The sequence below is a fragment of the Anas platyrhynchos genome, chromosome 3 (genome assembly GCF_047663525.1).
Source record: "Anas platyrhynchos isolate ZD024472 breed Pekin duck chromosome 3, IASCAAS_PekinDuck_T2T, whole genome shotgun sequence".
Taxonomy (NCBI): Eukaryota; Metazoa; Chordata; class Aves; order Anseriformes; family Anatidae; genus Anas; species Anas platyrhynchos.
Window position 1 is genome coordinate 37,769,891 of NC_092589.1, and position 22,746 is coordinate 37,792,636.

Sequence of the window (22,746 nt, forward strand, 5' to 3'; positions counted from 1 at the left end):
TGCTGCAACAGTTTATATCAGCTGAGAATCTGAATCTTCCAGTTAGATAAGGAAAGGGACAGAATGGGGAGAGCAGTTGTTCTTCATGCCTTTAAAATGAGTATCTGAAATCCTAACGCTGCTATTACCAGAATTTACAATAGGCTTGGTAAAGATGAGCTGCAGTCACATCAGTTTTTTCCTTTGCTGACACAGCTTCCTGGTACAAACTTCATTCACACAGGGGCCAGGGAAGTGCAGACATAAAACAATTATGACTTGCTCCTGCTTTGTGTTGCTTTTTTTTGCTGTCAAACAAACAAACAACAACAACAAAAAAAAAAAAAAAAAGCAGAGAAGATTGGAGGAATCTCATACATTAAGATTTTGGCAGGCTTTTGTTACTGGCTTTGTTTGCTCAAGTTTCTTTGGACAAAGAATGTGTGAAACAGGTTAGACGAAGAAGACAGGATGCTGAAATCTGGAATCCAAATCATTCATTTAATACACTAGTTTGATTATTTCACCTATTTAAATCCTGCAATCCCTGATTTCAAACCACGCTCAAAGTTTATTATACTTTTGCCCTAAGGTTTTTATGCTTTTTTTTTTTTTTTAACAAACAAACAAAAAAAAAAAACAACAAACACTCCCCCACCTCCCCTTTGCCCTCAAAGCAATACAGAAATGTTGTTCTTCCAAAATAGCAGGCTATGGTCTGCATATTTGCATATATGTATGTTTAAACCTTTTCCCAGTGGGAATAATTTTTATCAAATGTTAAAACAGAGCCAAAGCAAATCCTAACCACTGACTGTTCTCTCCTAATCTGAAAAGCATGGCTGTTTGGAGCAGTTTTCTGAAAAGCTGGAAAGACTTCTCCCAACATTATTATTGACATGTCTCTCATTTGAGGATTTCCAGTACTTTCACATCAAATTAAACCCAGTGGGGGCTGAGGGCAACCAACATCTCTCTGAAGAACACTGCAATGGTTAGGAGCCATGGGCTACATTTGCAAAGGTCTTAAGTTGCCTTAAAATGCTGGCAGGTGCCTAGCCAGAAGCAAGTAGGCACTCAGTTCCTCAGGATGAGTAGACCAATCCTCACAGGGTTCCTGTTTGTAAGTTAAAAGACTGAAGTTAAAAATGTATTTCCTACCATGGCAACATCCTAACTTATGCTTTCCTGCAATAGAGGGAAGTTTTCCCAGGTGTCTGGGGAATAATTGAGGGATTCCTCCTGCAAGAGACTGAATACCTCTGCTTTCTGCAATATGAGGGACTTCTCCAAAGACTTGGCTTCTCATTAGCGATTGCCAAATTCTGAAAGTGACCAGTAGTAGTGGGGATTTTCTTGGAAGAAAAGGTTCAATGCTAACTGCTTTATAAATTCAATGTGCTATTTATTACAAGTTTTATTCGTGGTTGACTGTGAGAAATCTTTAGTGGGTAGAACAGTCATATGGCATCAGCTTTTTTCTTTCTTGTGTCTTTTTGACCCAAAATACCAAATAACGTTCCTTTGGTTTGATTATTAGCGTCTGCAAATGGCAGTCATGTGTTTCATCCCACCCACAGGTTTTCTGCCTTTTTCTCTTCTAATATTCCCGTGTTCTGCATTGTGAGAACTTGATGTAATCGCTTTATTTTTTTTAGATCTCCCCCTCTCTTTTTCAGGGTTAGATACTGATGGTTTTTTCCTCATGTGAAAAGATAAGACCTTCTCTTCTGCAGCATTTTGTTACCCTTTGAGCTGTCATAAACAGTGTGAGGAAGAGCAGGGGAAAGGGAAGCTCCCAAATGCCTGCAGCACCAACTGGCACCACAAGTAACCTTTAAATATCCGTAACAGGCCTTACTCGAGAATAACAGTGCACAAAGTGGGGAAAGCTGCAAAATCTTAAAGGTTTAGGAATAGCCTGAATGCCCTGCAATCTTATGTGTTTTGGCACCCCAAAACTCTTGCTACAGACCTCTAGGGACTGCAGCACATGTCCAAGGCACAAGGACTTCTTATTTCTTTTGGGGAGAGGTTTCCCAAACCTGGTGCATTAGGGTACCACACTTTGCAGCCTTTTGGGAAGCCATTCTTGGGCAGGAAAATGCAACTTTGTACCCTTCCCTTGCTCAAGCACAAGATATCTGTCCCATTAGTCTGCAGAGCCATGCAGGGAGACTCAGTTAAACAGTGCTTCTTTTTAAACTCTTCTGTCTTCTAAAGTGATGGGACTCACACTAAACTATTGTGTGCTAAATGCCCTCTGTAATGAATCTTTTAAAAGATAGAAAATGAATTGTCACATGTCCAACTGGCATGAAATAAAACACAACAGCACCAGCTACAGAGAAAAATACATTTTCAGTATATATGTTCAGCAAAATAATTATTGGCAGTGTTGAAACAGAAATTTGTTACAACTGTCAGGGATTTTCAGAGATGAAATTGTCAGGTAGGGACCCAATTCTTTTTGTTAGACCATAGGTTATATATCACAGAATGGGTGAGGTTGGAAGGGACCTCTGGGGATCAACTGGTCCAAGTACCCACTGCTCGACCAGGGCCACTTAGAGCAGGTTGCCCAGGACCATGTCCAGGTGGCTTTTGAAGATCTTCAAGAAGGGAGACTCCACAGCCTCTCTGGGCAACCTGTACCAGTGTTCCATCACCTGCACAGTAAAGAACTGCTTCCTTATGTACATAGGGAACCTCTCATGTTGTGGTTTTGCCCATTGTCTCTTGTCCTGGTACTGGGCACCACTGAGAAGAGCCTGGGTCCATCATCTTTAAACTCTCAAGTATTTATAAGTATTGCTAAGATCCCCCCAAGCCTCTTCTCCAGGCTGGATGGTCCCAACTCTCTCAGCCTCTCCTCACAGGAGAGGTGGTCAAGTCCCTTAGTCATCTTGGTAGCTCTCTGTTTGACTCTTTTATGTCTGGGTCTCTTCTGGAAAGAGTCCAAGAGTCCACAGTGCTCTCTTCTACTAATTGTTATTGTTATCTAGGCAATAAGTGTTTTAAATGAAAATAGTATTTATATTTTAATCTTTGTAATCAATAGTCATCTTCTTGTTCACAAATGAGGTGCTGAGAAGACTGAGGAAGCAATCCAATAGTCCAGCCTGTAGACATGCCTGTGGCATGATCATTGTGTTCTGTTCAGTCAGACAACAGTTCTGAGTAGATGATTTTAATCCCCCCCCCCCCCTTTTTTTTATTCTTTTTGTCCCCTTCTCCCTCTTATTCTTCCAAAAAGAGGCAAAGAAAAGGTATCTGAGACACAAGCCCTAGAAAACTGAGTCAATCAAGGTAAAGCTAAGATATGACAAACAGGAAGAAAATGTAAGAGTCCATTGCACAGACTAGGAAAAGTGCATTGAAAAAAGGTCTCATTGAAAAATATGGTTGCTGCATTTTTAGTTTTGCAAAATTGATGTCACAAAAATGTGTTTTCTAGGTTTTTCATATACATTTAGTGCAATTGTATATGCTATTCAAAGTCCTCTTTTCGTATTACAGAGGAGTAGCACATAATATACACATGTATGTACACACACATATTTTGAGGTCAAAGCAACCAAATACCAGGGAATACTGGTTAGAGTTACCTGTATAAACTTAGACCACTTGGATATATTAATTAGTGCATATTTATATTTCCACACATTATCCACTGTTTTACCCAGCTTCCATCATCTCTTCTTTGCCTTCCCTTACAACTTCTGATTTCATTTTTACTTTTTTTTTTCTCTAACATAAATTTGATATTTACTTCACCTGTACCATTTTTTAAAAACTCTCATTATCTTTGTCAGCCTCTTCTTTTTCTGCCCTTAACTTTGTCTTCCAAAGAACATATGTTTTTTGTCTTTCAGTTATGTAAACATGACTGTAGTTTAGCAATCCATGTCATTGAGTAATAATAATAAAAAGAACCATAAGTAATGAAAGAAACACTTGAAGACAGATTCTTTTTCAACAAAATTGAAAACTATTTTACTCAATTAAAAATAAAATAAAATAAAATAAAATAAAATAAAATAAAATAAAATAAAATACTAAAAGGATGTTATTGGCAGTTTGAAATGAATTTCAGGGAAATTATAGTTTGAATGAAGAGAGATTTGAGGATGGAAGCTATCTGGAAACCTTAACTTCAGCATTTTTGACCAGCATTTCCTTTATAAAACACTCAGTTCACATCTCAAACTACTTTAAATATAAGAAGCTAGAGATCATCTATTGGATTAAGATGATGATTTTGTAAGTGAATTTAAGATAAGATATTTGGGGCATATCTATACTGCCTTTAAACACATTAATAATATAGTCTCTCTGTCTCAGGAAAATATCTTTCTATTATATAAAGATCCCTACCCTCACAATATTATATTTTATTTTAAAAATAAATCTCCCTCCTTCTTTCCAATGAGGCTGGTTTGTGGACCCGGAATGTGTCAGTTCCTATCCATGCAGTGTGTACAGGTAAATATAAAGTCTGTACAGGTGTTGACTTTAAGAGGCAGGCTTCAGATGGGATTATTTCAACTGATTGTAAACAACCTTCTTGCAATAGTTATGAAGAGACTACAGATAAGCCCCACCAAATGGGCTTTTAAAAATATTATTTAGTTTCTTTAAATCCCTAGTTTTCCAAGAGTGCTTTCTTCTGCTTTCAAAGAACAGACTATACTCAGATAGGCCATGTAAGTGAAAGGGGCAATACTGGCAAATCTAGATACTACCACCCTCTGTTCTTCTCAAAGCTTGGATAAAAACATTGGAAGGTTTTCTTGCACTGTATATACCCAGGCATCTCACTCCTTATCTGAGGAGGCCAGCACCATGTGGCTCAGGATGAAAGATGTTCCACAGATTTTTCTTCACTTAGATTCTGTGAGGACTTTCTACAGAACAGAATAAAATTAGAGTGGACTTTGCAGTGAACCTTTCTTTATTTGGTTGGTGGTGGCAACCAGAAACCTTAAATATGGTAGCTTTTGGCTCTGGTAGCATCCAGAAGCCTGAAATATGTACTTGAAATTACACAGGTTGAAAAGAAACCCTTGCCTTGGAAAGGTTAAGTACATATGACAAGAATACAGAGAAAAGAAGAATGATTCTATTTCATGGATGAGGAGCTGAGGCTCAAATAATTAAGTTCAAATTTCTAAGTCTTCTTTGACATCTAAAGACAAAGGAGGACTTTCAACATTCAGTAGTTCATCAAAACCATTTAGATCCTGTGCATCTTTAGGTGTCTGCACACTTGCACAACTCCTACCCTGAAGTTTGCATTCATCTCCCCTAATTTTCCCTATCTAGAAATGAGGTGTGCAAAGCAAGCTAGATGCCTAAATTCCTGCAATAGGCTATATGGACAGACTGGTGTCTCTGGCAGCCAATTCAGTCAATTCTGTGTTGTTCACCAGAAACTGGCCCATGATTTTCATTAACTTCTGAGATTTCTCGGCCATCAAGCAACAGATCACAACTGTACACCACAAGTTCCAAACTTCTGACTCATTTCATAAAGCAGACTTTGTAGTCAAGAAGTAACCTTTCTAAGGACACAGAAATTTGGTGACTCCATGTTAAACCATGTAGATAAGCAAAACATGGATTATGACAATTCATACAAGAGGCCTAGGCCTAGGGACAAGAGATGTCAGGTGTCTAAGCCTATGTGGAGACAGAAGTACTAACAAGGCAGAGGTTGAACTAATACTTTAGTCAGACATGGGAAAAAAAAGCATCCTTAGCAAAGTGAAGTGTTTTGCTTCATCCCATAAAATCATAGAATCACAGGATGGTTTGGGTTGGAAGAGACCTTAAAGATCACCTAACATCTTCCATTTGACCAGGTTGCTCAAAAGTGCAGACAGTGGTCTCATCTGTCCTGGCAAGAGGGCTGGGGGATTACCATAAAATCTTTTTTGATGACCATCTGTGATGCCTTGGAAAAATGTTTCCTGTTCCATGGGTCATGACCCAAAACTGCAACCTACATGTAGTTGCTGATCTACTCCTCTTTGGGTTTGGGTTACACTCCTAGCCCTGGCTTGGGTTCCTGATGGGGTTGGTTGCTCAGCAACAGTTTCTGCTGAGACCCCCTTCATCAGAAACAATGGCTGATTTTTATTGTTGCAGTTGTATATTTATTTCCTGTAAAGAAGTAGCAATTTGTTTTAGCTCAATTCGGTTGTAAAATCAGGCACCGCTTAATTGCAATGGAAAAAGCATCTCATGAAGAGGATGGAATTCTTTGCCCAAATCACAGAAAAAGCACCTTTTCTTAAGATAACTTAAAGCATATCACCAATAACTAGGTTAAAACCCTCTTAAAATGAAGGTCACCACAATCCTTATTGGACAGAGCAAATTACTCCAGTGCCTTTTTCTTTCAGCTATGATTTTGTGCACTGACCTTTGGAAAATATGGTCAAATAGCCTTTAGCAGCAGTTTTAAAGCATAAGATCACTGCATGGACACTGATTTCATTAGGCAGCCCTGTATAAATTAGCATTACTTACTGGGGGGTATGTAGCTAATGGTACTGAGAAGAGGTAGGGTTTGTACATTCTGTGCACTGCCTCTCAGTGAAGAGCAGCCTTCCTCTTCATCTGTAGAGAGACAGCTGCCCTTTTGTGCTTTGCTGCTGATGCTGATATTACACAGTGAATCCCTGTGAAAGATTATTTTCTTGCTAGGGACAGAGTAGCAACCATGGACTAAAATTAAGATACTCTGATTTATCCCAGGAAAAGATCTCATTTACTGTCAGATGTGGCACTGACAAGTAAAAAAAATCAGGACAGATTTGACTCTCTCTAAGGTACAAGCACCTTCCAGGAGAAAGAGAACAAGCCACAGTGAAATCCCTAACAGACCCCAAAGCCTCTGGCATCTCTCCATCAGAGAAGTCTGCCTACAGTTTGGCCCTTCTGGCTGTTTCTTTTTCTTTTAGCTCATTAGGTTTAGACATGAAAAGCATTATCTATTCTGGCAAGTGCTATTCTCAGGATGGCAACATTTTTTCAAAAGAAAAAGCTGGTATGACACATCCTAAAGATTTTTAGAGCTTGGATTTACCTGACTTCTTCCAGATTTTTCCCCCAAATGACTCCCATCCTCTAAGACTGTCAGTGTTGTGCCTCCAAAATTGTCCTCAACATAGATGAGCTCCTACCATTTAAATATCTCTAAACGTTTAGACACCCTGAAACCTCCAAGCAGTTTAAGATTAAATCTGTTTTAACAGTTGGATTAGCATTCAGGGTCATTTTAAATTTTTATGGACCAGTTTGTTAATCACCCATGAGAAAAGTCAGCCTTGTCTGAACCCCACGGTAGAGGAAAGAAAATGAAGGATTAACAATAAGAATAAAATTAATCAGAGGAAATCTTAGGCAATGAATTATAAACAAACTCCCAGTTGTGGCATCTGTGGAATAGTTAGCAAAATTATGGAAGAAGAAATAGCACAGTTCTGCTACAAGCATTAAAAAAATCCCATTTCAATAGCAGTCCCGATACTCAAAATTGTCTATCCCCTTTAAACAATCCTCTAAGTACTTCCTCTTCTATACTTCAACAGAACAATATGAATTAACAGATAGGAAAGCCATACTGTGCTATATCCCTTTGCTTGAACACATGCAAGAAACCAATGGGCCTTAGGCCTCATGAAGAGGATTGATGTGCTTTGCCTTTGGTAACAATGACTGAAAGCATCAGAAGGTCAATATTCTGGCAGCTTCCATGCTCTATGTACTTTTTCTAGTAGCATGAAGACTGTCACTTGAAGCTTTGTTATCCATGCATGTAAAATATGATATCTCACAAGGTAGAATGACATTTTCTGCTACTAAAGAAGAAGCAGTTCTCACTCTCTGCTTTACTTCCCCAATGACAGACTTGATCCATGATTTAAAACAGTGTAGTGGTAGCAGAATTATCTTCCTTGCATATTTATGTTTGCTTTTAAGAAGAACTTTAAAATGCTGTGGACTGCTTTCCATTTGATTATGCTGGGGTGGTGGCAGATGAAGCAAGGTACCCTAACACAAAACTTGGTCATGTACAAACTTCAATCTATGAGTTTACATAAGCACAAAAGCAAGTCTGAGGAAGTAATTTCACTTCTTTCCCCTTTCCATGGAAGTGGAAACAGGAGCAGCAGGGGCTGAAGTGGGGACAAATGAGGAAATCAACAGGGTCCTGTTTTCTGTATTTAGATAAGAGGATGACCAAGAACTTTGGGCTGGTCCCAGTGTTTGGCTGCAGCACATGCTGCCATAATCTTACATCTATATTCTGTAACTTGTCTTGATTTAGGATAGGCTTTTATCAGTGTCTTCATTTTCATGTGTAACCTAAAGAAATGTGATCCAGGTTACACTATTGTTATAAGGGAGTTAAAACTTTTGTTCAAAAGTTTTCTAACTTAAGTTTCTATTTGGATTCATTAGCAACTGGAAACACTCCCATTAACTCCAGTCTAAGGCCCACAGAGCAGCCCAGAACAAATTATGTTCTCTTCCACTTCAGGAAAAAACAATAGTTTGAATCTGTTTGGTTTGAGGTTAACCAATGATTTCTTAACAATAGTTTTGGTTGAGGTTCATTTTAAGAAACGGGTCATATTTCAGGATTTCCTTGAGAGTTCGGCTCACTACATCCTGCCTAACTATTAAACAATGTTTGTTCATTGTTATAGATCTGTCCTAGCCAATTCCAATTCATAGTATTCTGTCATACTGGAGGATCTCTCAAGTCCATTTTCAGAAAGTCTGGTACTAGCCTGCTGTCTGTACTTCCATTCATAGACTCACTGATGGGATAGAGAGCACTTACTAAATTTGCAGATGAGAGGGGCCGCAGCTCTCCAGAAAACACTATCAGAACAAGAAGTAATGTTTCTAAAAAGGGATATCAGTCTGAAATTAAAAAGGCAACTCAATAAGCTGAAGTACGTGACAATTTAGTCAAGAAGAAATACTCCATTTCAGACAAAACAGAACAGAACTGGTCAAGAAACATGGTTAAAACCACAGTGAGTCATGAGGTAAATTTAAGTTGCTAGTGTCAAATTATGGAAATCAACAATATTCCAAAACTATAACGTCATCCTTAACTGTAAGAAAAAGGGCATGACATACAGGAGGGAGAGAGAGAGGGAAAGGGAGAGGAAGAGGAAGAGGGAGAGAGAGAGGGAGAGGGAGAGGGAGAGGGAGACACCTTCTATTCATAAAACTTCAGCTGGGACACTGAGTCTCATTTCAGACATGAGATTTCAAGAAGAGTGAATCATTTGATCTGAGAAGATTGATGATAATCAAAAGGCTAGAGATCTAGATCTAGAAAAAATATATATAAGTGAATAAATAAAGTAAAAAAAATAATAATTATTATCCATCTCAGAGAGATGTAAGGAAGATGTAACTTGGAATGTAAAAGCATTCTGCAAGAACAAGGAATTAAACTGTCTGTGAACCTGGTAGATAGCACAGGAGGCAATGCATTAGGAAGTAAGGGAAATTAATGTTAGTGAAGGACTGGGAAAGTTTCCTATAGGAATCAGTGCTGTCTTCATCACTGTAGTTCTTGAAGAACAGACAAAACAAGCACTGTTAGGAGTGCTTTGGGTATAAATAATTCTACTTGGGAGTAGAAAAATGGGTTAAGATGACCTCTGGAGATGGATTCCAGATCCCTCTTAGTTCTAGCCTCAGCTCATTCTGTCATTTCTGTGTACCTACAGCAATATGTCTGAAGGCAGTTAAAACATTAAAGCACACATTTCATATTTTTCCCTCCTAAAACTAGAAAAATAATGATGCTAATAAAAATGGTTTACCCACTGGGCTCCCTTAGTGCACTCTAATTACAACATTGTGAAATATTTGTGCTTCATATGGGAGCTCTGCTTACCATTGAGATCCAAACTTGTCTCATCTGCTTTTTCACAGCTAAATCTGCAGGCAGCAGTAGGCATGGAACCCAGTCCAATCTTAGTGAGACAAACAGCAAAGGAAATATGAGCACAGCCATTAGTGATCATGGCATAAATAAGTATATACCTTTCCCAGATCGGCAGAAGAAATCATTGATACAAGATACACCATCACAACCATTAGTCTGTCTACCTTTAGCTTGCCCTTTACCAACTATAAACATGTTAGTCACGACTTATCTTTCCCAATGTTTCCCAGTGCAGCTCTAGCAGGTAATGCCCGTGTTAAATGGTGTTCTTTCACTAGTACTGTCTGGTGGGTGCCTGAATTATGGCAGCCTGAGCCTGCTTGCAGGGACTCCAGGCCCCAGGGGACTCAGCCAGCCGAAACTGTTTGGCTTCTGAAGGCAGATTTTTTCATCTCAGCTATGCAGAAACTGCTCCCAAGTTGGCAGGATCCTGCTCTGACACAGGATTTTCTTGGTTGTACTTGCAAAAGGCTCCCAGGATGATCAGGTTATTAGAGCAGAGCACAGGCATGAGACAGCATAGATGTCAGAGGGGCTTCATACAATGAAGGGCATCCCTGATCCAAGGCCAAGCCTTGTTTGCTCTGCCCCAACCTTTGTTCTGTGCAAAAGGCCCTTCCAGGCTCATTGTTTTCTGCTCACACAGTAGCCTCATGCCACCAGGAACCCTTGAGCATGATGCTATATTTGGTCTCTCTTAGACATCAGCCTTCCCAGAAAAGCAGCACTTATATCACCCTTGCCACGTCACTGTGAGGCAGACATTACTTCCATCATAGCCAGGGTGGAAAACAAGATACAAGGAGGTGAGGGTCCCACACGTGACTGGGCAATGTATTGCACCAGTTCTGCAGTCAGCTCCTGTGGTCTTGCTTCTGACATCCAGAGCCCTGCCTGTTTAATGTAGATGTTGTTTTGGACTATTTGCTGGGGCATCAGCAATAATATTCCAGCTGAAATGAAGACAATGCCTACGGCATAAAAACAACATTAAGTATTCCCAGCACCTAGTGTAGGGCTGTATCAAAGCAGTCTTCTTGCACCTCTAACATTTAACTGCTCACATACTTCCAGTAAACAAAACAACTTTCTGAACTATTACTGTCCACTTTTACTCTATATACAGTTCATTGCATGGCCAAGAATAATAAATGAAGAGAGGATGCACCAATCTTTTACATCTGGAGGGTAAAAGAGAAAAATAAAATAAAATAAAAATAAATGTTAAAAATTCCAGCTCTCCTAGCAGCTAAAATACAGAGTAAATGTTGGGAGGGCATGCCTCAGAAGTTTTGTATTTTATATGGAAATATGGAATGTGCTGTTAAGAGTAGATTAACTGGTCTGAATTAATAAAATACAAACCTAAAAATATATTCAAAATTCAGGCCAAACTTCAAGCTCTTTTGAGCTTCACAAACAAAGACAAAGGCTTGTACCACCTCCACTTAACATTATTTTTCATTTTTGCCCTGAAATACTTCAGTGCCTGGATTCTGTCTCAGCAAAACCCAGTCACATTGGAATGTCACCAGAAACTCTTCACACATCCATCCAAATTTTGTACTCTTGGGAGAGTCAGGTAAATGGGATAAGCTTGCAGATTCTTTCACCTTTCAAAAGCATTCTTGTTTTCAGTAATTTTTCATTTTTTAATATTTCCCTACTTTTGTACAGAGAGCAAATGGTAAGGTTGTGCCATACATATTAACCACTAGCGAAACTAGGTTGAAAAAGATAGCTTTTATCAATTAAGTTGCAAGGGGCATTAAGGGGAGACAGTTCCTATTAATCAAGGGAAGGCAAAAAAAAAATTATCCTTCCTTTCTGAACATCAGTGTTTTGATACAGACAGTAAACTGATAGTTACTATCAGTATTAATTAAACTATCAGTTTAATATTGATAGTAACTACAGGGAATACCCTGCATGAGGGTGCACTGAGTGTGAGAGATTATATCAGAAGGAAGAAATCACAGAGAATTTTCTTTTATATTTTAATATTAGCTATTAAGATATAAATTCCCCAACACTGACTACAATTAAGACTGTTTTGGACAGTAAGTGCTGATGTTTACTAATTTTGCTCCTTTTTAAATTTGAATACATGGGAATTTTGAGATAAAGCGAAAGACAAAGTGTGAGAACTTCATATAGTATTTTGCTTTCCTAGATGAGAATCAACATTTTAAAACTCGAAAGACTGATTCAGAGCACAGACCACTTGGTTAGGGCTGCACTAAATTAAGTGTTACATCTGTGTCTCATGCTTATTAATAAGAGGACTTTGAGTGCTCTGTCAACCCTGTCATGCCAATGTCATGGTGGAAGGCAAGCCAGTGTCTCACAAATGAGATCATCCTCACAAGGCCCAGCCCCAGGGATGAGAGAGGTTCTGCCTAACAGAAAGAAATGAAAAGGAAAGGAAAGGCAAAGAAAGGCAAATGAAGGCAAGGCAAGGCAAGGAAAGGAAAGCTTGGTGCTGTGACCACTTCCTTGGGGAGCCTGTCCCAGTGCCCATATACCTCAGTGCAGAACCTTTCCCTAACACCCATCCTGACCCTCCCCTGTCCCAGTCCCATGCCATGCCCTCAGGTCCTGTCGCTGTCCCCAGAGAGCAGAGCTCAGTGCAAGCCCCACGATCCCTTCCCTTAACTGGCTAGCAATGTCGTGCCTGATGCACCCCAGGGTATGGTCAGGCCTCCTGGCTGCCAAAGGAAGGAGAGAACATAGTGGTAATGAGTAAATGGCCTGCAAATTATACATCACTGTGAATTCAGGTATGAAAACAAAATTTAGGTATAGTGAATTTACGGGAACTGCAGGATGCTGATATTAACAAAAGAAGAGTAAGGTATGTGTATATAGCCCACTCTGGCCCGGGGCACCACTAAAAGGACAGCACTTGTAAAAATGTAGGACACAGAAGGTATGGGTTTGGTGGAATTGATGGCTAAGGCAGGAATTACTGGAATTAAATACTAACTAAAAGTATAAGGTCAACAAAACAAGTGCTAGTGAGAAAAGAGTACACAGGGATGTGGTGGGAATAAGGAGAAGGATTTGCAGGTGAACAAATGGAGAAACAGGGAGTTTAAAGAGAAGCAACTCGTGTCTCAAATGGTTTCCTGGTTATGTTGAGCAGCCCTGAACCTATTCAATGCAGCTTGAAGCAGGACAAGAAACCTGTGTTGCTGTGTCTGACCTCCTTCTTTGTTTGGAGCATATGAGGTGCTCGCCCTTGCCGTTGCTGAATATCAAGAGGGTGTGTATAAAACATCTTGACATGCCAGTCTACTTCTTTCCTTATTTCACAGTTGCCAGAGCACAGGCATTTGACTGTACACTGAAAGTAATGGTATATCTTAGTGTTCAAAAACCAACAAACATTGTACTGAAGAGGCTGTGCTAAATCAATGAAGAGTTTGCCCACCCTAAGAACATAAAGACACAGGCATGTTAGTGCCTGAAAGAAATGGATAAATTGAAAAAAACTCTGGGAAATGCAGCAACAAATGATTAAGAGACAGATGGACTGACTCCTGATAAATAAATAAGTAAATACACACATACACACATAAAAGAACTGAATAGTTGGGGTAAAATGAGGTCATGTAAGGCAAAGAATATAAATAACAAGGATCAAATAAATTATTTAGGACTGTAAAAGGAAATATAATCCAGTATCACTGAATAATACTGAGCAGAGGAAAATCCACTCAGCAAATCTGGAAAAAATATTTCTTTTATGTTCCAATAGGTTGAAGAATAGCCTCCTAAAGAACATGATGGATACTGCATGGCTTGAAGAAATTTAAATTTAGAATCACAAAAATCAAGAAGTATAAAAGGCATCTGGGGAGGCAAATCAGTCTGGAAGTAGAGAATGAATTATATTTGCTATCAGATTTCTCATTTTTCTTTTTTACATCTTAATTGTGGCAACAGTCAGGAAGATTGTATATTTACATTTTGTTGTTATTATTATTTGTCATATGTGTTAAAGGGAAATTCCTTAACCTGCTAGCTAAATATTTGTCATGAAATTGTATTACCCCCAGTAGCTTTTGTATTGTAGTGTATTGTAATGACACTATTTCATGTTTTGAACCTGTGGATTGATTACAAATGTTCTCAAGTTCAACCTGAATATCTTTGAAAGGTTAATGTTTCCTTTTCCTCGATTGGTGGATTGCTTGCAATACACATGTTAGCATGTGAGGATAAAATTTTTTGAATTTTGGAAAAATGTGTTCATGTAGCTTTGAAATTTTCCTTTCAAGTTTGTGCTAGTAGCACGACAACAAGGTAGCAAGACCGACTGAATACACAAGAGACATTCACTTAATCTTAATAGAAATAAACTGATTAAACGTATTTATTCACAGAAACTTTCCTGCAGTGTTTGCCTTGCTCTAATTTAATTATACAGCACTCTCATTCCTGCTGAACAATAAAGATTGCTGCAATTTTTCAATAGGCACACAATGAACCAGGAGGTTCAGTATTGATTTGAGTACAGGGGAGAATCTGGAGTAGAACCTGTGGTCTCAGATCAGGAATGCATTTAAATCCATCCCTTTCCATGACAGAAAATATCAAATATTTTCTCAGAATGAAAGACATTTTAAACTTCATCCTGAACAAGGGAATTATGACTGTAAATTGCTAAGTGTGGGCAAATGGGACCTATTAATGCCTGATGCCACCATCATATTCTAATATAATAATTACACAATTAGATATAATAATATAATAACAATAATACATTGTTAAGAACTTTTTCACAGGAAAGGAACTTGGAAAAAAAAAGGTATCTCCTGAGGAATTAAAACAAGACTTTGTCAATGTAGACATTGTGCAAAGTGCTTTGGAGGATGATAGCAGGATGTAATATCACAAAGAACCACTTCTCAGCTTCACGACCACAAACATGGTCGTATAATTTTTCATCTGCATCCTGCAGCCCAAAATAACCTAGCCATTTTCCTAAACCATGGTGTGTGCCTGTGCTAGACTGCAGCATGCTCAGCAGTGAAGGAACAAAAGATACAGGAACAGTTTTCTGTAAGAACTCCAAAGGTATATTTATGCTGTCCCTACTACATCAGCTAAAATGAGATGGATAGACTGATGTTGTTCATTTTAGCCTACCAGAGATTAAAGAGAAACATTAAAATCTTATTTAAAAGAATTGTTTTCTCAGCTCAGGCCTGAGAGCTGAGTCACTTCGGAGATGATTATATCCCACATGGACAGCTGATTCCATTGTTTTGGGATCTCACATTCCATTTTAATTGCAAAGCATATCACTAGGTGTAATACAGAAATGATTTGTCAGTTTTAGCCTCCCTGTTCCCTTAAATTAGCTGGTTTAAAGTATTTTTTAACTTTTTATTTTGTCAGCAAGAAGCTGCATTCTATTACCTTTGCCTTAAGGTAAAGCCAGAATTACTCTGGCAACTTTACCTGATTTATTCCCATCAGTGAAACTGAAGGCAAAATTTGGTCCTTCAAACTCGGATGCTGCTTGCATACAAAAGAGTCTACTATCTCTACAACACTATGGTAGAAGAGAAATAATTTGTACTGTAAGTAATAGCTGTAATTCAGTAATGAGTCCTCTATAGATAGATTCAGTAAACAGATATTTCACTAAGAGTACCTCAAATGCTCACTCAGTTATATAAAGTGCCTCTTCAGCATTGTTGGGCAGGTAAGCAGAAAGAAATAAAACTGAACCTAAATGGCATGATGGCTTTGATTTCACTTTTAAGGTGAATGCCCACATTTAAGTCAATTAAAACCGTGACTGCACATCACCTCAGAAAATCAGCCCAGATATTTAAATCCTTAGTTTATATTGGTTCCATATATACATGACTTTCCTAGGGACAAGGAAAGGTTGAAATCCCCATGTAAGGGAGTGGCAGTCTGGACTGTAAGTAAACTGCTTCATCTACTTAAGCATTACAGCCAATATTAGTCTGGGTCTGGAAGTAGTACAAACTTTTTGCATGGCTCTCCATACAGACAAGTCAATCCAGCTTTTCTAACTGCTTTATGCACAGCTGACAACACAGACAGGACTGCACTGTGCCGATGGTCCCCACTGGATCATCTGGAAACAGATCAAAACCCCCTACAAAACATTATTTTGCTCAGCATTACCCATGTAGTGTCTTGTCTTGGAAGCTGGGAACTGAACTCAGTTGTAGACACCCTCATGATAACTTCAATTGTAGATAAGCAGTTTAGGAGTGGACAGCTTAGTTATTTCCCTCTTTTATTCAGATGATTATTTTAAACCGGTAGCTGCTCTTTGCAAAGCTAGAAGTGGAGATGGGCTATTTCAGCACTGCAAGGTTGAAATACCTGTAGCTTGGTGAGCAGTAGAGTGCTCTTTGTGTCTATGTGTGACTATATGCAAAGACAGGGAAATTATAAATGTATTCTGCAAGATTTATTAAATAGCCAAAGCAATATCATGTGCAGACAGCACAAAACCTCAGTTTTTCTCACCATGCCATGACATTAGGGTAGAGACTGACTGACAAGGAAGACAGCATCCAACTGAGTCATGAACAGTGTTCTCCGCATGAGTCTCATGAAATCTGGGCTTTCAGAGACTGAGCATTACCTGTGACATTCATCTCAATCATCTCTGTGACAGCTTTTCCATCATTGATTATGGTTAACTATGGCTGAGCAAACTGGAGGAAGAGAATAACTGGTTCACAGCAGACAGAAAATTGAATGTTTGGAATGGTAATAAAACTGGTGGCCAAAGAAAAAGGCACCTGAAAAACACAGCACCTCCTTTCATAGGGCAAAAACTATGCACAGGAAGAGATCTCTCCAAAGGGAAATAGCACATACTTTTCTCCAGCCTCCCTTCTCCTTTTCCCCACCAGCCAAGCTGAGATGTTCAGCTTTTTCTTCTGCCTGTGAACTAACATGGATGCACCTGCATTTGTTTTGTTTTGTTTTGTTTTACAGGTGGCAGGAACGACTCTCTAAACTTGCTCCTTCCTAGAGCTTGTTAGTTGATGATCATGTAGTTAGGGCACGGCCTTGCTTGTTCCCTAAAATCTGGGACAATAGCATAGCCAAGTTAAAGTCCTCAGGACTGAGTGGCGATGGGGATGAACAGATGAGCTGAGGTTCTTGTAAAAGAGCCATCCACTGCCTAACTCTCTCAGTGTTCCTAGGTAGGGTAAGATGTGTGAAATAATCAAGATTAACTTTTCTTCACAGACAGGAATGGATTAAGGTCCCCATCTAAAAGAATTACATCAGCATGCCATGTAGAAAAAAATAGCTTTTGGGACTGTTAGATTTTCTTAATTACTATAAGAAAAAAAAAATCTTTTTCGTTTAAGACTTCCAAGACTTCCATTCCCATCCTCATTTCCCAGCTCAAAGGCTCAGACATATCAGAGCCTTAGAGCTGTCTTGAACAATGTGGAGACCTCCATTTTCAGGAAAATGTCCTGTACCCTGTGATTCTCATTGCCAGTTCATAGCTGTGTAGTTACCACCTAGAAAAAGTTAGCAGTGTGGGTAGGGTTTTTTTGTTATTGTTTTTGTTTGTTTGTTTTTCTACTTCAGTCAGGAACCATGTTTTAGGAAGAAGCTGTCACTTGCACAGTAAAAGAGATTCTACAGTGGGATGACAGAAAAAGTGACAAAGAACTATCAAAAGCTGCACATGGACTGCAGTCATAAGTGAAAATCCTATTGCCTCCAGCTCAGCTGGGTTTTCACCTTGCAGATAACATGGTAGCCACATACTTTACCAGCATTATGTGTTCAGCTCCACCTTGATGCATTCCCTAGTGGGAAGATGACATTGGTTTGACACTAAGCCACAGAAGTAAGATCCATCTCTGATGCACAAAGAGGGTGAGAGGGTGATAGAGGTTATATGTAGGTGTCAATCGAGTTGGAAAGATCAGCCTTGTATGCAAATCTAGGAATCTTGAAAGTTTGGGTGAAGTTAAGTAACACTTTTAAAATCTAAGGATAAAACCATAAACAAATATTATGCTTTGGAAGTGGGTGTTGGGAGGAGAAGCAGAGGGGAAATAATTTAAAAATCTCTTCCCTGTTAACATGATTTTAGAAGAAAGTTCAAAAATAGTACTCACAAGGAATGAGTAAAAAAAGACCCAGCTTTCTGTATCTTTGAGAGATAATGGATTAAGGGAAGTGACAGGCAGGGTATGGTTTAGGAAGCTGTATTTTACTTGATATTTTATTTAAAAAAATTTTTAGTGTGAAACATCTATGGAATGCCCTTTTGTATAAGGGCATGTCTGTCTGCCAGATAAAGCAACATGCAGGACAGAGAAAAATGCTTTGAAGCCTCCTAGGAGACAACAGCTCTACCTTAATGAAGTCCATTATGGAGCTCTGCTTTCAGTTTTGGAAGGCATTCTCAAAACACATCTAGCAATGAAAATAAGACTCTCTCATGAAGTGTAAAAGTTGTGACAAGTCAGGTACAGATTGAGATGACAAGGTTTTGCGTATCACAGACAGCTCAGAAAACATCCCGAAGTGTACTGGAGCCACAAGAAGTTACTGGGTTTCAGTCAGGGCTCAGTGAAATCAAACACAACTGAAAATGCATTAGCTGTACCATGCATATATTTAAAAAGTAAGAAATACATGAGGATGCTGTTTCCTTGGTGTTATCCCTTCAAATGAAAAGGTTGTTACTACCTGACCAATGCTGGAAGTTTATATTTAGGATGAAGGTATAAAACTCAGGAAAGCTGGTTTGTTTTGCAGCTTTACTTGTCCACTTCCTGTCTGACACTTTAAATGTTCTTTTAGTGTTGTTTTGGTTGGTGGTGTTTTTCTTGTTTTTTGGTTCATGTTTTTTGTTTGTTTGTTTGTTTTGTTTTGTTGTTTTTGTTGTTGTTGTTTTAGTAGTTTTTTTAATGTTTCAGATCTGTCTCTGTAAAATAAGGACAATACTGTTTCATTTATTTATGTGTTTATTCTTTTACAGCATGAGTTTTTTTTCTTAGTATAATGGAAAATTGGCTTTATCTTGAGATTTCCAGACTAATAAAGTGGAAATAATAAAAAATGTAATAATGCTCAGAGTTAATTCAAAATGGTGCCTCCTGCTGACTTTATTAGCTCTAATATTGCTTGGAACAGAGTGAAATCATCCTAAGCTGAGAGTTCTACTTTCAACATTTTGAAGACACAATTGTTGAAACCCATTATAAATAAAAGAAGGTCTAGTCTAAAAAGCATAAACATTTAATTGAATCTTTTGACAATACTAGATGTCACTAGTTTTGCAAAACTATCCATTGCATCTCTTACATCTATAATATTTCTTGTTCCCAATGGGACCAACAGACATTTGAAAATGTTTCAACAGTTGAAATCCCCAAAGGAAAAACTCTACCAGATGCACAGAAGGTCTGGCACTTTTTGACTTGGAAAGCCATACTGGTGAGATTTCAAATGCATTTCTGCATGCCTTATAGACTTGGAGCATGTTCAAACATCCACATCCCAAACTCCATCCATTTTTTCCCATTATGAAAAAACAAGTTGCATGAACCTGTTGTGGAAGAGGAGGATATTCAGATTCTTTCAGCTGTCTGGTATTACTGTGGACACATGACTTCTGCTCTTTTCCCATCTGTAAAAAGGGGATTGGAACTTTCTGCTGGACTCCTGTGAAGCTCAGAACACGAGATCTCTTCTACCATGACGACCTAGCAATACCTTGCCTCCAAAAGAATGAAATGTGCTCTATAAATAAGTTCTGAAGTTCATACAATGTTGACCCTGGATACCAATACACAAAATGTCTGTGACTTTTATCTATAGCAAGAGCCTAATGGTAGAGGCTCCCCTGAAGAGCCACTTCTGTATCTGAAGACTGAAGGAAAAGAGAAAAAAACATTGTCATTCAGCCTACTGCAGACAGATCTCTTTGGTTCATCTACAAACTGCAGCTCTGACAGTGTGAAGACTGGATGATTTGGGGATCTCTAGAATAAGAGATCCATGCTTCTAGAAATCCTTTGCATGGTAATTCTTTGTTTGTGCTCTTTGCAAGCAGAACTCAGCTTCATATTTCCAATGAATTCTCTCTTTCTTTCTCCTATATTTTTTCTCCACATTCCAAACTTTTGAGCCCAAGTCATTTTATTATTGATGAACAGAATTTGTATAATGTTTGTCATGAAATTTGATCTGAAAGATCATAAACTTCATGTCATAAGTTTTTCAGACAATACTGGAATGCAGCTCTCTCCAGCATGTAACAGAGCAGTGGCCTGGAGATACATTGGAGATTGGGAGTGGAAGAGTAAAAGCTTGCAACTGAAAGTGATCGTGTCAGTTAGTGCTAGGCAAAAATGTAATTATCTATTCAGACTTTGAATTTGTCAGTTTAGCCAAAACACTTTAAGTTTTTCATAAAGTACCAAGAACTTTTATCCAGTTATACCAATTGTATAATACTTATTCTGCAGAGCACATGGAAGTGCATTCTGGCAGCACCCAGGCTGTACAGAGCAGTAACTCCCATTTGGAGCAAGGAGGTTAAATCATCATCATGGCTTATGGCCAGCCTGCAAGGCTCCATAGCACCATTTTTACAGCTTCTGTGGGATGTTTAAAACAAGTCAAATGCCTGAATATATCTAAACTTTCTGTCAGTCACACCAGTTGAAAAGTTGAGAAGGTGACAGGGAATTTAATTGGGGCAGGAAGAGGACACACTTTTACAGTCATTTCTTCAAGCTCACAGCTTTTTCCTTTCTAGGACCAAACCATACACCTGCTGAGAACCAAGTGCTGTGAAGTATGCATGACAGTTTATGCCATTTGGCCTTCAGACTGGAAAATGGTCCCTGTAGATTTTACTTAGCATTAAAATGTAGATTCTGCATTCCAACTACTAGGAGACTGACAGCATCTTTACATTAGATTTATTTGACTCAAGCAAATATAGACAGAATTCATTTTTCTCCATTGCTGTCATATTTAACAGATGATCTCAGTTGATTGTGGATTTAGGAGATTTATTTTTGTTGTGATAAGGAGATAATCTCACTTAAAGATCCTCCCCCCCCTCCCTTCCTTCACTTCTGATTCTCTCTAAAAAACAAGCAGAAAAAAAATAAAGTCTAACCTTACAATAAAATTACCATAACAATAACGATAATAATAAAAAACTGGAGGCAGTAAGGAAGTATGATGGCTCATGTTTGGTTTTGATCTTTGCATCAATAAGGAGCAAAGCAATATATCATAAAAAAATGGTGGAGTTATCTAAAACCACACCTCCTTCTGGAACAGAAGAAAGTTACTATGAAATCTGTGTTAACCAGAAATTTATTGTGTCAGGAAATACTGGATCTAAGACCTAGTGCTCACGTCAATCAACTTTATTTTTTCACATACATTTGAAAATATGTCTGTCCCAGTGTGCAATATTTAATTAGACCTTCATGAGATTTTAAAGCAGGCTCCAAGGATTTTCATAACTCCATCATCTTGCAAGTTCACATGCCAAATTTACATAAATGGAGACAAAGAGATTAAAAAAGCAGGGAATGTAATGAAAAATGCTGTCATCTAAGACCTTAGAAGGAACAAAAGATCCTTAAGAAAAAAACAATAAATAAATAAAAAATGAAAAAGTGATTTAATGAAATAAATATGCATGAAAAAAATATTTAAAGAAATAGCCATACTTTTTGAATGGCTAACAATAATAATAGATCTTTTAATCTGTAGATCTTATACTTCAGAGAGGAGAGGAAAGTTCATTATTATAATTTTAGTAAAGTAGGAAGCTGAAGTATCAATTTCGGTTGTCCCACTGAGGGCTGTGATTGACTCAATGACACAAACAGCATGTCAGCTGTAGATAAAGAATTGTCTTTTTGATCTCCCAAGTATTGCATCTATTTCCTGCTGCCTGCACATCCATGCTGTCTTCAGACTTCTGTCTCACTGAGTTGCAGTTTTTCAGTGGTGGATTGCAAAAGACTCCAGATAACAAATCTTGCATAAATATATACATATATATAGGGTATGCATAAATATTTTACCTCATATTCTTGTAATCATAAACTTAGTTTCTCTTTGAATCATGAGATCTCTCTGATTTAAATTCTGTCTCAGGCAAAAGACAAGGTTGCTGAGAGACATCATATTTCTGACCTGGCCAGGGTGCTTACATGGGACTGAGCTTGTTTATCTCCAACACAGAGCCCCACAGACGATGGAAACCTCTTTCCTTATGAAAGGTCTGTAGCCCCAGACACTTCTCAAATCATAAATATTTCTATATAGCTAATAAGCAGAAGGTAAGTAGAAGAACAGTAACAAAACAGGCCCTATGAGACTTGCCCATGGACAAACAATCAGTAGCAGAGCTGGGCTTGTTTGAAGGCAAAAGCAAGAGTGATGGATTTGGGGTGAAGAAAACACTGTTGTAGAAGAATGCAATCACAAAATGTTTTGGGTTGGAAGAGACATTAAAAGATTATCTAAGTCCAACCCCCCCTGCCATGTGCAGAGACACCTCCCACCAGACCAGGCTGCACAAAGCCCCATCCAGCTTGGCCTTGAACACTTCCAGGGATGGGGCATCCACAGCTTCTCTGTGCAACCTATTCCAGTGCCTCACTGCCCTCTGATTGAAGAATTTCTTCCTAATGATTAATATAAACCTACCATTTTCAGTTTAAAGCCATTATCCCTTATCCTATCACTATACTCCCTGACACAGA

At 38.5% G+C, this 22,746-nt stretch overlaps 1 long non-coding RNA gene across 3 annotated transcripts in view; it reads left to right on the forward strand.

The window, feature by feature from the left end:
* LOC140002142 (uncharacterized) overlaps positions 1-22,746 on the forward strand; it is a 29,654-nt gene that overhangs the window by 1,205 nt on the left and 5,703 nt on the right. For 2 of the 3 annotated variants that reach the window (XR_011808175.1, XR_011808174.1), the window contains exon 3: positions 13,725-20,029. This is a non-coding gene — a long non-coding RNA (uncharacterized lncRNA). Of the gene's footprint in view, positions 1-13,724 lie in introns of all 3 variants that reach the window. The other variant, XR_011808173.1, reaches the window with a different exon arrangement.